This window comes from Nelumbo lutea, chromosome 1, assembly GCF_056320005.1.
Source record: "Nelumbo lutea isolate HS-2025 chromosome 1, American lotus-T2T, whole genome shotgun sequence".
Lineage (NCBI taxonomy): Eukaryota > Viridiplantae > Streptophyta > Magnoliopsida > Proteales > Nelumbonaceae > Nelumbo > Nelumbo lutea.
In genome coordinates, this window is record NC_142684.1 from 147,248,458 (window position 1) to 147,263,276 (window position 14,819).

The following is a 14,819-nucleotide window of genomic DNA, read 5'->3' on the forward strand; positions in this document are numbered from 1 at the left end:
ATAATGTCATGAAAGATCTAAGTTGGTTTCAGACTTCACAGAACCAGTTCAGCAAGAGCTTCACCACTAGCTTCGGCTACCCAATTTTTGCTAGTAATCCAAATATTAAACTAGCAAACCTAAGCACTACAACAGTATGGAGTGACTATAGTGAGAGATGGATTTACTAGTGTCAGATCTGGCTTGAGGTCACAGCAATGGGATTTTGGGTTACCTTCATTCCAGTCTGCTTTCTTCAAATTGAAATGTCAGATCGGCTTTTATCCAGGAGGTTCGTCGATGAAGATACTGTCTCAAATGTTAATGTGTTCCAACGGGGAATAGAGAAGTTTGGGTCGTCATTAGCGTCTGCTCTTTCTATCCATATACGAAGGTGGACATAGGGGATCAGTGATCTGTTCGGGAAGCTGGAGTACCAAAATCGCCTAGTATAAGTGATGAATAACAGAGGAATTATGAAAATGGAGGGACGGATGAGGTAGAATGGTCGAGAGAAAGCAGATCGTCGTTACTGTGAATTGAAGCGGCAATTAGGAAGAAATAGAGAGGGTGAAAGAGGAAGGGGGTAGCCACCACCTTCTGCTAGTTCGTCGTTTCTGTCGAGATTTCCAAGATGATGAACAGTTCAGAGAGGGGAGACAATATGCCGAAGCTGGAGAAGGTTACCACTTTGTAGAAGGGTTTAAACCAATCTAAGCTCCGCTCCAGACAGCCCGTGCAAACGTGCACTGGAAAAAAAGGTGATGTGGCATTTCCTTATGTCTGCCACAAAATGAACAAAGTTTATCCGGTCCTAGTAACCAAGGACATTTATTTTTTGTGAGAAGTGTTGGATTTTAATCTCATAAGAGATTAAATCCAATGGGTTTGATTGGTCAATTACATGAGAAATTGCACCTGCACACTTAGTTGAAAAATCAAATTTTCAATAGGAGTTGATTTACACACCTTAGAATTAGTAGAGGAGAGTACAAGGATTCGACACCGCGCAACGCGTGCGTGCGTGTGTGCGGTGCAATGAGGCACTTTGCGCACACCCGCGTGGCTCGCGATGGACGGCTCTGATTTTGGTGCATTCATGACCATTGATCACCGTTGATGAGATCAACGGTCACAATTCGATCGGGTGTGATCAAGAGGCACAATTCAAAGTTAACAGTCACAATGTTTGAAATTGTGACTGTTCAATGTGTCTTTTCTAAACCAGCACCTATATTTTCTTCATACCTCTTCACAAATTATTTAAGGAGCATGAATCAGACTCCAAATCACACAATTTCAAAATTCACTCTCTCTCTCTCTCAGTCCGGTATGCTACAGTCTCACAGAAGGCTTCTTTGGAGACTCTTCAACTTTGCTGGTTGCAGATTCTCGTCCAAGGCTCTGTTGTATCCTAGGAACAAATTTGCCTGTAACCCAACAACAAACTCAGTGAAACTGAGTGGGGGCAAATAATGTTCTAAAGACAGTGTCTTCAGACGCGCTTCAGAGCTTCTCCTCCAAAGTTACAGTGACCCCATTCTTCTCCAACAATTTTAGAGCATTATTCTGCAATGGAGGCGGAAGCAAGCATGACTTCGATAAAGATGATGAATCAAGATCTTATTCGACTAGACCAATTCGATGGAGCAAATTTCAGCCAATGGCAAGACAAGATGATCTTCTTTTTGACCATATTGAAGCTATACTATTTGTTGGACCCGAATCTGCAACCACTTCTTGAACCTACTGACAAAGACTCAGAGAAACTAAAGAAGGAAAGAGCAAAACGAGAAGAAGACTCACTTCTGTGCCAATGACACATATTGAATGATTTATTAGACCGACTCTACAACTTCTACAAGAAACTTACATCTCCAAAAGAAATATGGATGGCCCTGGAATTCAAATACAAGGTGCAAGAAGCAAGTACAAATAAATATCTTATTGCAGAATACTTTGACTTCATCATGAACGACCATAAACTCATACTGGAGCAAGTTCATGAACTACAGGTGATAGTCAACAAAATTTGATCCTTTAACATCATCATTCCTGAATCTTTCCAAGTGGGAGAAATCATTGCCAAACTTCCACCCTCTTGGAAGGATTACAGGAAGAAGCATCTGCACAAGGCTAAAGAACTTACCTTGGAGCAAATTTAGCAATACCTTCGTATTGAAGAAGAGTCTCGAATTAGAGATAGTAGGGATAAGACTCTGACCGGTATGTTGATCTCTAAAGTAAATTTTGTGGAAAACGGATCGAAGAAGACCAACCATGCATTATAAGTAAAGAAGAAGGATGGGAACTTCAAGAAGAGCAACAATAAGAAAGGATCCTACTATGTTTGTGGAAAGAATGGGCATTATGCCCGATTCTGGCGACATCGGAAAGTTGGAACCAAGTCTACAAACATGGTAGAAGACAATCTCGTGGCCATGATTATTGAAGTCAACATGGCAGAATATGGTGGTTTGATTCAGGCGCCACAGTCCATGTTTGCAAGGACAAGTCCTTGTTCAAGACATATGAAGAAGTGACTGATGGCCAGGAGGTACAGATGAAAAACCAAACATGTGCCAAAGTTGCTGGAAGAGGCAGCATAGAGTTGAAAGTCACATCCGGAAAGACATTGACTCTCTTGAATGTTCTCCATGTTCCTGACATTAGAAAGAACTTGGTCTCAGTAAATCTTGTTTGTAAGAGGGGATTCAAAGTTGTCTTTGAATCCGACAAACTAATCATATCCAAGAATGGGATGTTTGTTGGAAAGGGATATGGTTGTAATGGTATGTTCAAGTTAAGTATTAATGAATGAAAAGTTTCTGATTATATTGTTGATTCTTTCTCTTTATGGCATGATAGATTTAGCGCACTTGAATTTTAAATCCATAAAAAACATGAGCAAACTTGGTATAATTGCTTACATTAATGAATCAACTGAAAAATGTGAAATATGTGTAAAATCTAAAATGACTAAGAAACATTTCCCTAGTATTAAGAGAAACTCTCAACTTATAGAATTAATTCATTCTAACATCTGTGAACTTAATGGTGTATTAACTAGAGGAGGTAAGAGATACTCATAATATTTATAGATGACTTTTCTAAGTACACCTATGTCTACCTTATGAGAACTAAGGATGAAGCCTTTAACATGTTTAAACTATATAAAATTGAAGTTGAAAATCAACTAGAAAAGAAAATTAAAATCCTTAGAAGTGATAGGGTGTTGAATACTTCAAAAATGAGTTTAATTCTTTCTATGAAGAATTCGGAATAATACATCAGTGTTCTGCTCCCTATACCCCTCAACAGAATGGGCTGGCTGAAAGGAAAAATAGAACACTTACAGAAATGATAAACTGCATGTTGTTAAAAGTTAATGCACCCTTAAACCTATGGGAGGAAGCACTCCTGACAGCCTGTCATTTACATAACAAAATTGCTTCTAAAGTTAATAACAAATGCCCATATGAATTATGGACAGGAAGAAAGCCTAATTTAGCGTATCTAAAAGTGTGGGGGTGTTTAGCATATTATAGAGTTCCAGATCCTAAAAGAACCAAATTAGGACTCAAAGCTAAGAAAAGTATGTTTGTTGGATATGCAGAACATAGCAAGGCCTATAGGCTTTTAGACTTAGAGTCTAACATAATAATTGAAACTAGAGATGTTGAATTCTTTGAAAATAAACTGTATTCTGAACATACAGAAAATGAATCCACAGAAAATGACAGAGAAACTCAGATCTCAATACCTGTTGATAATAATAAGACTGAAAGAAAAAATGACACAACTGTAACACCTACAATAGAACTTAGAAAAAGTCAAAGACAAAGAATAGAGAAACACTTAGGTTCAGATTTTATCTCTACTCAGTCAATTGTATTTTTGGTTGAGGCTGATAAAGAGAAGACTTTAAATAAGATACCTATTGTCCTAAACATTGAAAATGATCCAAAAACCTATAGTGAGGCCATGACCTCTAGAGATGTTGCCTTTTGGAAGGAAACCATAAATGATGAAATAGATTCAATAATGTCAAATAACACATGGGTACTAATAGACCTGCCTCTAGGATCAAAATCAATAAAAGGTAAATTGGTGTTTAGAAGAAAATACAACACTGATGGAACTGTACAAACTTTTAAGACTAGATTGGTAGCCAAAGGATTTAATCAAAAGGAAGGGATTGATTACTTTGACACCTATGCACCTGTGGCTAGAACAACTTCCATTAGAACACTCGTAGCATTAGCATCCATTTATCATTTATCTGTTCACCAAATGGATGTTAAAACCGCTTTCTTAAATGGTGATTTAAATGAAGAGGTTTATATGGAACAACCAAAAGAATTTGTTCTTCTTGGAAATTGGAAGAAAGTCTGTAAACTGGTTAAATCACTATATGGATTAAAACAAGCACCTAAACAGTGGCATGAGAAATTTGATTCTTGCATCCTAGCTTTTGGTTTTAAACATAATAGTGTTGATAGATGCATCTACTCAAAATTCACTAAAAATTATGGAGTAATTGTGTGTCTTTATGTTGATGATATGCTTATTGTGGGTACAAATATGGTTGGCATAAATGAAACTAAAAACTACTTATCCTTTGTCTTCAAGATAAAATATTTAGGTGAAATAGATACCATATTGAGAATAAAAGTTAAAAAGCATAGAAGGGCTATGCATTAAGCCAATCACATTATATTGAAAAAGTACTTGAGAAATTTAAGCATTTAGGGTTTAAAAAAAATAGCACGCCATATGATTCTAGTATAAAGTTAGTAGAAAATATTGGTAGAGCAATTGCATAACTTGAGTATGCTAGTATAGTAGAGAGCTTGATGTATGCTATGCTTTGTACCAAACCCGATATTGCATTTGTCGTAAGTAAACTCAATCGGTTTATAAGTAATCCCGGTGCAGAGCATTGGAAGGCAATTTTGAGATAACAAATGTAAGTTGGATTACCGGTAATGGAGATAACAAGTCCACATCTGGATGGATTTTTTTCCTTGGTGGGGGTGCAATCTCTTGGGCATCCAAGAGACAAACTTGTATATCTCACTCGACCATGGAATTCGAATTTATAGCCTTAGCGGTTGCTAGAAAAGATGCTGAATGAATTAGGAATTTATTATTGGATATAAAACTTTGGCCTAGTCCTATGCCTCCAATTTCCATTTACTTTGATAGTGAGGCAACTCTGTCAAGGGCCTACAGTGGTACCTACAATGGTAAGTCCAGACATATAAATCTAAGACATGAATTTGTTAAGCAACTGATTCAAGATAGAGTCATCACTATAACCTATGTGAGGTCAAATAAAAACTTTGTGATCCTCTTACCAAGGGTTTAGCCAGAGAATTGGTAAGAATGACAACCAAAGAGATGGGATTAAAACCCTTTACTTAGTCACCTATAATGGTAACCTAACCTGAACTGAAAAACCATCAGTATTGGGTTTAATGGATAACAACAAGTTACAACAATGTGACTGTTAGCACTGACATTGAGAAATTTCCCATCACAACATAAACAGTGTTGTCCGTTATGATGAGAGGTTGAGATAAATTCTTAATGAAGTTCTGAAATGTGTCAAATAACGGAACACATAGTGGAACTTCACCTATGTGAACATAGAAGTGATGTCGCTTCTCATGAGGGTTTGGGTTTGCTCTCGGGATTGTTCATGAAACCAGGAAAGAAGCACATGGCCATAACAGTCTTGAGCAAAAATTGAAACTCTTGTAGAAACTAGACATTTTTTTGTGTATAGGTGTCTCCGATCTGTCTTGAGAGTAATTGGTTTAAGGTCCTACCACCAATAACTTTGACAAGGCTCTGAGATAACTATACTAACAAGAGGTTTAAGTTGATAAACACCTTTTGTATGCATAACTGTGTCATAGTAGTTTGGATTGAGAGAGAACTATGTAATTGATCAATCAATGTGGGGGATTGTTGGATTTTAATCTCATAAGAGATTAAATCCAATGGGTTTGCTTGGTCAATTACATGAGAAATTGCACCTGCACACTTAGTTGAAAAATCAGTTTTTCTTTTACAAAAACCCAGTTTTGAACTTGTCCCACATTGGAAAATTACAAGTTTTGTTTTCATTTTTTCAATAGGAGCTGATTTACACTCCTTAGAATTAGTAGAGGAGAGTATGGGGATTCGATACCGCGCAACGCGTACGCGTGTGTGTGCGGCACAATGAGGCGCTTTAGTGGCGCACTTTGCGCACACCCGCGTGGCTCGCGATGGATGGCTCTGGTTTTGGTGCGTTGATGACCGTTGATCACCGTTGATGAGATCAACAGTCACGATTCGATCGGGTGTGATCAAGAGGCACAATTCAAAGTTAACAATCACCAACTGTTAACTACTTTTTAAACAGTCACAATGTTTGAAATTGTGACTGTTCAAGGTGCCTTCTCTAAACCAGCACCTACCTTTTCTTCATACCTCTTCACAAATTATTTAAGGAGCATGAATCAGACTCCAAATCACATAATTTCGAAATTCATTCTCTCTCTCTCTCTCAGTCTGGTCTGCTACAGTCTCACAGAAGGTTTCTTTGGAGACTCTTCAACTTTGCTGGTTGTAGATTCTCGTCCAAGGCTCTGTTGTATCCTGGGAACGAATTTGCTTGTAACCCAATGGCAAACTCAGTGAAACTAAGTGGGGGCAAATAACGTTCTAAAGACGGTGTCTTCAGACGCACCTCAGAGGTTCTCCTCTAAAGTTACAGTGACCCCATTCTTTCCTCGTGACTACCACAAAATGAACAAAGTTTATCCGGTCCTAGTAACCAAGGACATTTATTTTTTGTGAGAAGTCCATCCCAGAGGGTCTTCCAGAGGAAGACTTGGAACTGGCATGGGATGTTGAACTTCCAAATGAGCTTCCACTTAAAATGAGTGGCCGAGCTTGATGCACCAAATGAAGAGAAAAGATGAAAGGCCGACTTAACAGTGTAATGGCCAGAAGTGTTGTTTTTCCAGATGGGTAGATCAGCCAACTGACTTGGTTCTATATGTGTTTCCATAATATGTTGGATGATAGAGGCCAAGAAGAACTGTTGGAGGGTTGGGAGACACCATGAGCCATCTGAATTAAGAAACTCTAACACCTTTAAGTTGCCCAACCTAGCTTGGTGGGCTTGCAGCCACCATTGGGAAGTACAGTTTCCTTTTTTTATGCAAAAAAAAGGAGGTGTGGGGGAAGTACTTTAGCTTGACTTGCTTTCTCCATAGCCTTTGCTTATATGTTAAAAGCCTCCATATTTGTTTCCCGAACATGGCTTGATTCATGATGCCATAAGTTCTAAATCCTAGGCCTCCTTTCTTTGGCTTGTACAACTTACTCCATGATATGGTGTGCCTGGATGCCTTATCTTTGTCACCCCACCAAAATGACCTTATCATTTTGTCTAATTTGGAGGATACTGCTTTTGGCAAGATTGATGTTGCCATGACATAGGTTGGCATGGACTGAAGGACTGACTTCACTAGAGTTGTTCTACCAGCTTAAGATAGCAGTTTGGAACTCCATGAATTTATCCTTGAAGATATCCTGTCCACCATCTCTTTGTGTGAAGAACATTGCCATGTGTTTATTTCTATTGGAACTCCCATATATTTGGTACCAGTAAATGGTTTCCTTATTCACAGAATACGGGAGAAGAATTTGCAGTGATTTCGTGGGACATTCCTACTAAAGAATATGCTTGATTTTGAGTAATTTATTTTTTGCCCCAACATGCTTTCAAAGGCGTTTAGGACATTAACCAGAGATTTTACTTGTAATGCAATCATCTACAAAAAGAATATGAGTTATGGGTGTACCATTTTGGCTGAGTCAAACACCCTCAATTTGCCCGGAGGCTGATGCCACTTCCATGCCTGTGATAAATAGGTAGGGGGAGATTGGGTCACCCTATCTTATCCCATAGTTCAGGCTGAAATATTCATGAGCCTCACCTGCAATTTTAATTGAGAAGGTTGCAGTGGACATGCACTGATATATCATGTTGACCACTTACTGGGAAAGTTCATTTTTTGTAGGACATGATACAGAAACTGCCATCCCACTCTGTCGAATGCCTTGGACATGTCTAATTTTAAAGCAATGAAACCCTTGCCTTTCTTTTGAAGCTTCAACTTGTGCATGATTTCCTTTACCAGAAGAATATTATCTAAAATTTGCTTTCCCTTAAGGAAACCCGACTGGAAGGGAGATATCAACTCCTACAACACAAGCTGCAGACGAAGGACCATCCACTTGGTAATTATCTAGTACAACACATTGCATAGGTTGATGGGCCGGTAACATTAGATATCTACTGGTTGCTTAATTTTAGGCACAAAAACCAGGTTTGTATTGTTGATTTCTTTCGGCAGGGATTCAGTATCAAAAAATTTTAATACCATGGTATAGACATCCGAGCCAATCAGCTCCAAGAAATACTGATAAAAATGAGTTGTATACCCATCAGGTCCTAGAGCTTTATGTGGGTGCAATTGTTTAACCACCTCTGAAATTTCTTCATATGTGGGAGGGGCGGGTAGAGAGTCCTTCTAAAGTGAGGATATGGTAGGAATAGGAACGGTTTCTAGCAAACCTAGGTCAAAGGCTTCTTTGTGGCTCCCAACATCCAGTATTGATTGCTTGAATATTTGGACAATTTCCGTACGGTTGGAAGTCCAAGGAGCCATTTGGGGATTTTAGGCAGACTGAATTATTTTTAGAGTTTCTAAGATTTGTCATATGATGAAAGTTCCCGTGATTTGACTCTCCACATCTGTTCCCTAGAGAGACTCGAGTTGGTTTTGGAGGTTGTCATTTGTGTAGACATTTGGAGAGATGAGATTTGGTCCACCAACCTACGGATGTGATATTGAATTTGGCCGAAGTGGCTTTTGTTTCAAGACTTGAGAGCAGCTTTACATGACTTGAGCTTGGTAACCATTTTGTGAGCTGGCGAGCCCTTCACATGCTCACTCCACACATCCTGGACAATTTGCTTACATTGTGGATGGTTAGTCCAGAAGTGCATGAAATGAAATTGAGGTATTCTCTGCGGAGCTACTAACTCAGTATTGAGCATGATTGCTCCATGATCCGAACTAGTGATGGGGAAGTGTCGGAGCATAGCATCTGGAAAGAGTTGACACCAAGTTGGGACGGCAAGAGCTCTATCTAGTCTTTCAAGCACTTTAACTGCACGTTGCTGACCATTGGTCCATGTGAATGGGGAAGTGTCGGAGCATAGCATCTGGAAAGAGTTGACACCAAGTTGGGACGGCAAGAGCTCTATCTAGTCTTTCAAGCACTTTAACTGCACGTTGCTGACCATTGGTCCATGTGAATGGGGTCCCATGAAGTCTAAGTCGGCCAGGTCAAAAGTATCAAGGAAATGTTGCTTTTGCTTAGGGAGATAAGGCTTGTTATTACAGAGGGATTTGTAGTCTGTGGTTTTGCAGATGTCATTCATGTCTCCTAAAATGAGCCAAGGCTATCTAACGGTTTCCTAGAGTTCTTGTAGCTCCAACCATAATTTCTTTCGAAGGTGACGGACAGGATGGCCATAAAACAAGAGCAGTTGCCAAGGCCGGTTTGGCGGGTAATTCTCTATTTCTAGCTGAATCAGATGGTTACCCACATTTAGGTTATTGGTTTTAAGTTGATTCGAAAAGCAGTATAGAAGACCTCCTGAAGATCCTATGGCTTCATGAGAAACAAACTGGCTGAAACACAGCCTTGTAGCTAGGGAGGAGCTTTTTACTAAAGATAATTTGGTTTCAGACAAGAACAACAAGTCTGGCCTCTCATGTTTGCATATTTTAATGAGCTCTCTTATCTTCTTTTGATCATTAGCTCCTCGGATGTTCCAAGCAATAATCTTCATACTAACAATTAGAGAAACAAAAAGAATATTAACAGAACTCAAATAAGGGCAATGTGAAGATGTACCTGTTGTTGGGAGATGACTGGATGTATTTCTGATGAATGCAGGAATTCCAAAGTTGTAGGGCCCTTCCTTCCTGGCTCTGTTGGAAATGCAGCCACTGTCATGTCTGGCGTGGATAGAAAGTCCGGGTAACTGGGAGTGATCCAAGGTGTGAGATCAATGAGTTTTGGGGTTAGAGAGACGGGAGCGGGCCAGGGGAAGTTATCAGTTCTTTGTTTCAGAGTTTGGGTTGGCTAGGTCATTGTGGTTCGGGACAAGAAGCTCTCGGGTTGGAAGACTTGGCCAGTGAAATAATCTGACACGTGCCCCTTCTTGATAGTTAGTAATGTTTTTGAGGCAAGATCAAGGTGATATGATTTTGGTCTACCTCTCCTTGCCCGTAAGCAGATCAATGGTCCCAACTCCACCCTTTTTTAGTGAGATAGTGTGCTGTCAAGGTTGGCTTCTGTCCATCTGGCAATGTGATAGGCGGGGGCGGCTCTGATGGGGTGCATGTGCTTAGATGGAGTTGCACCTGAGGAAGATTGCTTGGAAGGGATTACAAACCTTGTGCATGAAATTTACGTGGCAAAAGTAGTGTGTCCGGCTGGGTTACATGCATGATGCATGGCTCCCTTTGCATGTCAACTTGTGTTGCATAAACGCCACGTGCAGCCTGCTGCGCGGGTGCCTTGTGTTAAGAGTGCAACTCGGCGGGATCTTGCTGCATGGGTGCCGGCGAGTTGCCGGAAACCACCGCCAGCAGGTCGCACGAGGTATTGATGCAACGCCGCTTACGTCCTTCAGATCGATCTTCAGAGCCTTCATCCGATCCTTGCTCACTATGCCTGACTTGCATGCACCCGAAGTGAGAGCATTCGGAGACGAGTACACTGGAATGTTATATGGCTTCTCAGACTTGAACTCAGCCCGTAGCCATTCCCCAGGGAAGTTGATTGTTCGATTCTCAAGATAGTGACGGTAATCAGATATTGATTGATCTAGGCGCTTACAATTGCTCCATACGTGTTCGATAAGCCCACAGTTGGCACTAACGCAAGGTAATTTGTCCATAGCAAAACCACAGCCAGAGTGGTTTCCCGCGGTAGAAGATGAAACGTCCTGTGAGAAGTGGCCGCCGGATATCAATAATGATCTTCTTACGGACATACAAACCCCGCGTTAGCTAGCCAGTGGGTATTTTATCCTGATTCGGGATAATGGTCCCTGCAGAACTAGCAAGAAAGCAAATTCGGCCATCCTCCACAACAGTTCTGGGGATCATATGTATTTGTAGCCATATTCGCTGTAACCAAACTTTTTCTACTACTCCAGAGCTTGAGTCTTGCCACTCTTCTAACGGTATCCAGCTAGAACGGAAAAACCATGGGCCAGCCTCCAAGGCTATGAGCCAGTCATTGTAGTTTGAAAAAGAGAATTCCGAACTCCCGCCCTCAAGAAAACGAACAGTTACGGGGGCTGACGTCTTCCATTGCGCTCGAACATGGTTAGCTAGTGCCTCTTCAGTGGCTTTTTGTCTTGGGAAGATACGCCTTTTTAAGGTTAAGCTGATGACATGGAATGCCTCTTCGAGTGGTTCGAAGTTGGGGGGTTGACAATCGTCTTCTCCATTTACTGCCTGTGCAAAATGGGTCTCGAAGCCCTCAGCTTCGCTTACTGGTTGGGGTATGGTTATAACTTCTTTTCCTTTAAAGGACATCGCTTTAGCAGTAAATGTTCACGTGAGAAGTAAAAGGCTACAGGGATGTTTACTACCAACAGTAAAGTGAAGGGAGGTTATAGATAGCAGTGGTACAGTTAGGTGACAGTGTACAGGGCAAAGAGAGAGGTAACGGTGAGACGGTAACCATGGGAAGCAACAGTTTGGAGGTCTCTGTACAGGACAGAGAGGAAGGTAACAGTGGGAAGCAACAGTGAGAGACCACGGTTTGGAGGTCACTGTACAGGACAAAGAGGAAGGTAATGGTGAGAAGGCAGCAGTCGGCCCGGCGGGGTAACAGTTAAAGGTGAGGTAACGGTGAGAGGTGAGGTGAGAGTAGTTGGGAACTTGGGGTAAAGGTTGACGGCAGGCGACAGTGTGGGGGATTTCAGTGGCTGCGCTCCAACAGGGCAACAGTAGCCTTGAGGAGGACTCGGCGGTACGAAGATTGAGTGAAGGAACTTGGGAAAGGAGACTGAAGTTAAATGAGAGTGATTTTGTTTAGAGCATCGCTAAGTTAGGTTGAAGATAAATGAGAGTGATTTTGTTGGAAGAAATGTTTAGAGCATCGCTAAGAGGTGAGGTGATTTGGCCCGATCTTAGGACACGTGTACATGACATGACCAAGAGATGATAACTCTGTTCATAGCAGATCGTGTTTGGGTACCCAACCATCTCGAGCTAAAATGACATCGGGACAAGCTCATCTCGAGATGAGATCGAGTCGGTACTAGATCGCAACAAGAATACCTCGAAGCTAAGGCGCTTCGGCATTTAACCCAGTTCGGGACTTAAAGGCATCAGTTCAGGGATATTGACACGCCACTATGTGGTGACCCCGAAAACCCCTCCAATGGGTCCTGGGCCTCATGCGATCATGTCGTGCCGATTAGGGCGAAGTTGATGAACCTTATCAGTTGGCAACATTATCTTCCAACTTACACGAAAATGGGTCCTATCGTGACGATGATCGCGGAACTGAACCGTAAAACCCACGAGGACTCCATTATATAAAGGCTCCACTCCTAGTGGTTCAAGGTACGCTTGATTTATATGCTCTCTAGCTCTCTACATTCTTAAGCTATTTTTAGCTCGCAACCAGTATATTGACTTAAGCATCGGAGCAACCTCACAGGGCTAGCAACCTCAGGTTCTCTGATCCTCTTGTAGATCAATTGTCCGTCGTCCGCCTGCAAGCCATATCACCTCTAGCAGGGAGCAACTAGATCGCGTAGCATCATTTGTTGTTGTCTGTGGGAAACGTGACAAAAAGCCTTTCTCCACCATCAATACCAGAATCAAATCCATGGCTTCCTCCAGTAATGTCGGACAAAACAAAGAGATGAATGTCTCCGGGGGGCAGCCTCAGTTCCCTTCTGTCTGCATCAGTCAATTCATCATCCTGCTTACCGCAGCTGGGGTACCGACGCTGACCGTGACCCAAGCGACCACGCAAGTGAACGTGCCACTCCCTCCTCACCGGGGAGAGACTTCCCAGGTTCCACATCCTCTTGGGAGCTAGGTCTCGTCCCGCGGCAGGAGGGACAGACAAGTCACTCCTCCTGCTTCGCAGAACGTGAACAGATCGAGAGATACTAAGCCCGCTAGAGCCATTTCACCCCGACCCTCGCATCATGAAAGTTCGCTTGCAGGGAACCAGTTCGGGGTTCTGACCGCGGACTCCAGGCGAGGCCCTTCCATTCACGATGCATCAGCAATCTGAGCCACTCCATGCCAGGATGATACCCAACCACACAGAGGTTAGCAACACCAATGCGGAGCCGATTAAGAAGCAGCAAAGAAGGCGTCGTAAAGCACACCGAACTGCAATTCCAAGCCAACTCACCGGTTCTAGCCAACCTAAGCAACTAAAAGGTAAAGAGGAGGTGAGCTCAGAAGCCACAAAGACTGCTCCCCTCCTCTCCGAGTCATCCCCTTTGTCCTTCGAGCTCCTTGCGACCCCAATGCCGAAGGACTTCAAAGTACCACTGCTGGACAAGTATGACGGATCGTTCGATCCAAATAACCATGTGGATTCATTCCAGTGCCAGATGAAGGGATAGGATATCAATCACATGGATGCCCAAAGATTGTGGAATAAGGGGGCGAATTTCAAAAAATTTTTCTCTCTTCAACTAGGAATCGAATTCCCTATTTAGAAAATCATATTTTCAAGGATCATTCTTCAACCATAAATTGAACCAGATATGAACCAAAAGGAGTAGGGAGAGATATACATGATACAGAGAAGCAGTATCTCCCAATGGAGGTTTCACGCCCAATGAATGATCCAAAATCTGCTCCCACTGATGATGGCGCAGTGCAGGGTGGAGTAGAATCAGTAGTGTTCTTCCAAAAGAACTTGACCCTTCGCAAGAATCAACTGAACGGCTTGTGAATACAATTCCCACCAATCTTTTCTCCAAAAGATTGGTATCAAGATCAAATCTTGATTTCTCCCAAGAAGAGATCGAACTGTTGGAGGCGGCGGCTGTAGGAAGGAGGCTGCAAGAGAGTATTTGTAGGGTGTAGAATTCTCTCTTCTTGTGATTTCAGCTCTAAAAACAAGAGTTTTTTGGGTTGCATTTCCTTTCTAAAAGTTGCCGCCCCCTCTTCCTTTTATAGACTTAAAGGGATCAGCTCCTAATCCCATTAGGAGTTGCTAACCCAAATCATATTTGGATTAGAAGTCCCTTTAAGTGATAAGGGATAATCTTATCTTATCTACAGATTAGATCAGTCATCTCCTAATCTAATTCGGAGGTTTCTAGATCTAAATCTCATTTAGATCTTGGACTCTCTAAGTGGATAGGGTATGGGCCCAATCAGCTGATCCATCTCAGAATTCGCCCCTTAAGTGACTAATCAAATTAGCCCAGTTCGAAATGGGCTTAAGTCCCATTTAAGGTTATGTATTCATTTAGCCTTCCAATCTGTTGCCTAGTTGGGCTTCCTTATATGGCGTGGGACCCAAACATTGATCTACACATCAGCCACATGGGTTCGGCCCAGCCTTTGTTACAAGGCCTGGCCGAATACACAGTTATGGACAATGCACCCCCTGAAAACCATCTCATGGTCTCTATGGGCCCAACACTTACCCTAAGTGGTCCCTGGGCCAAGCCACCTTGTAACACCTAGGGACTGTGG

The 14,819-nt window shown here is 41.9% G+C and overlaps 1 protein-coding gene across 1 annotated transcript in view; it reads right to left on the reverse strand.

Moving 5' to 3' along the window:
* Nucleotides 1-10,355, reverse strand: part of LOC148878222 ((RS)-norcoclaurine 6-O-methyltransferase-like) — a 37,049-nt gene extending 26,694 nt beyond the window's left edge. The window contains exon 1 of the mRNA XM_088951275.1: nucleotides 9,973-10,355. The gene's annotated coding sequence lies outside the window, so the exon portion shown is untranslated. The remainder of the gene's footprint in view (nucleotides 1-9,972) is intronic.
* Between the last annotated feature and the right edge of the window lie 4,464 nt (nucleotides 10,356-14,819).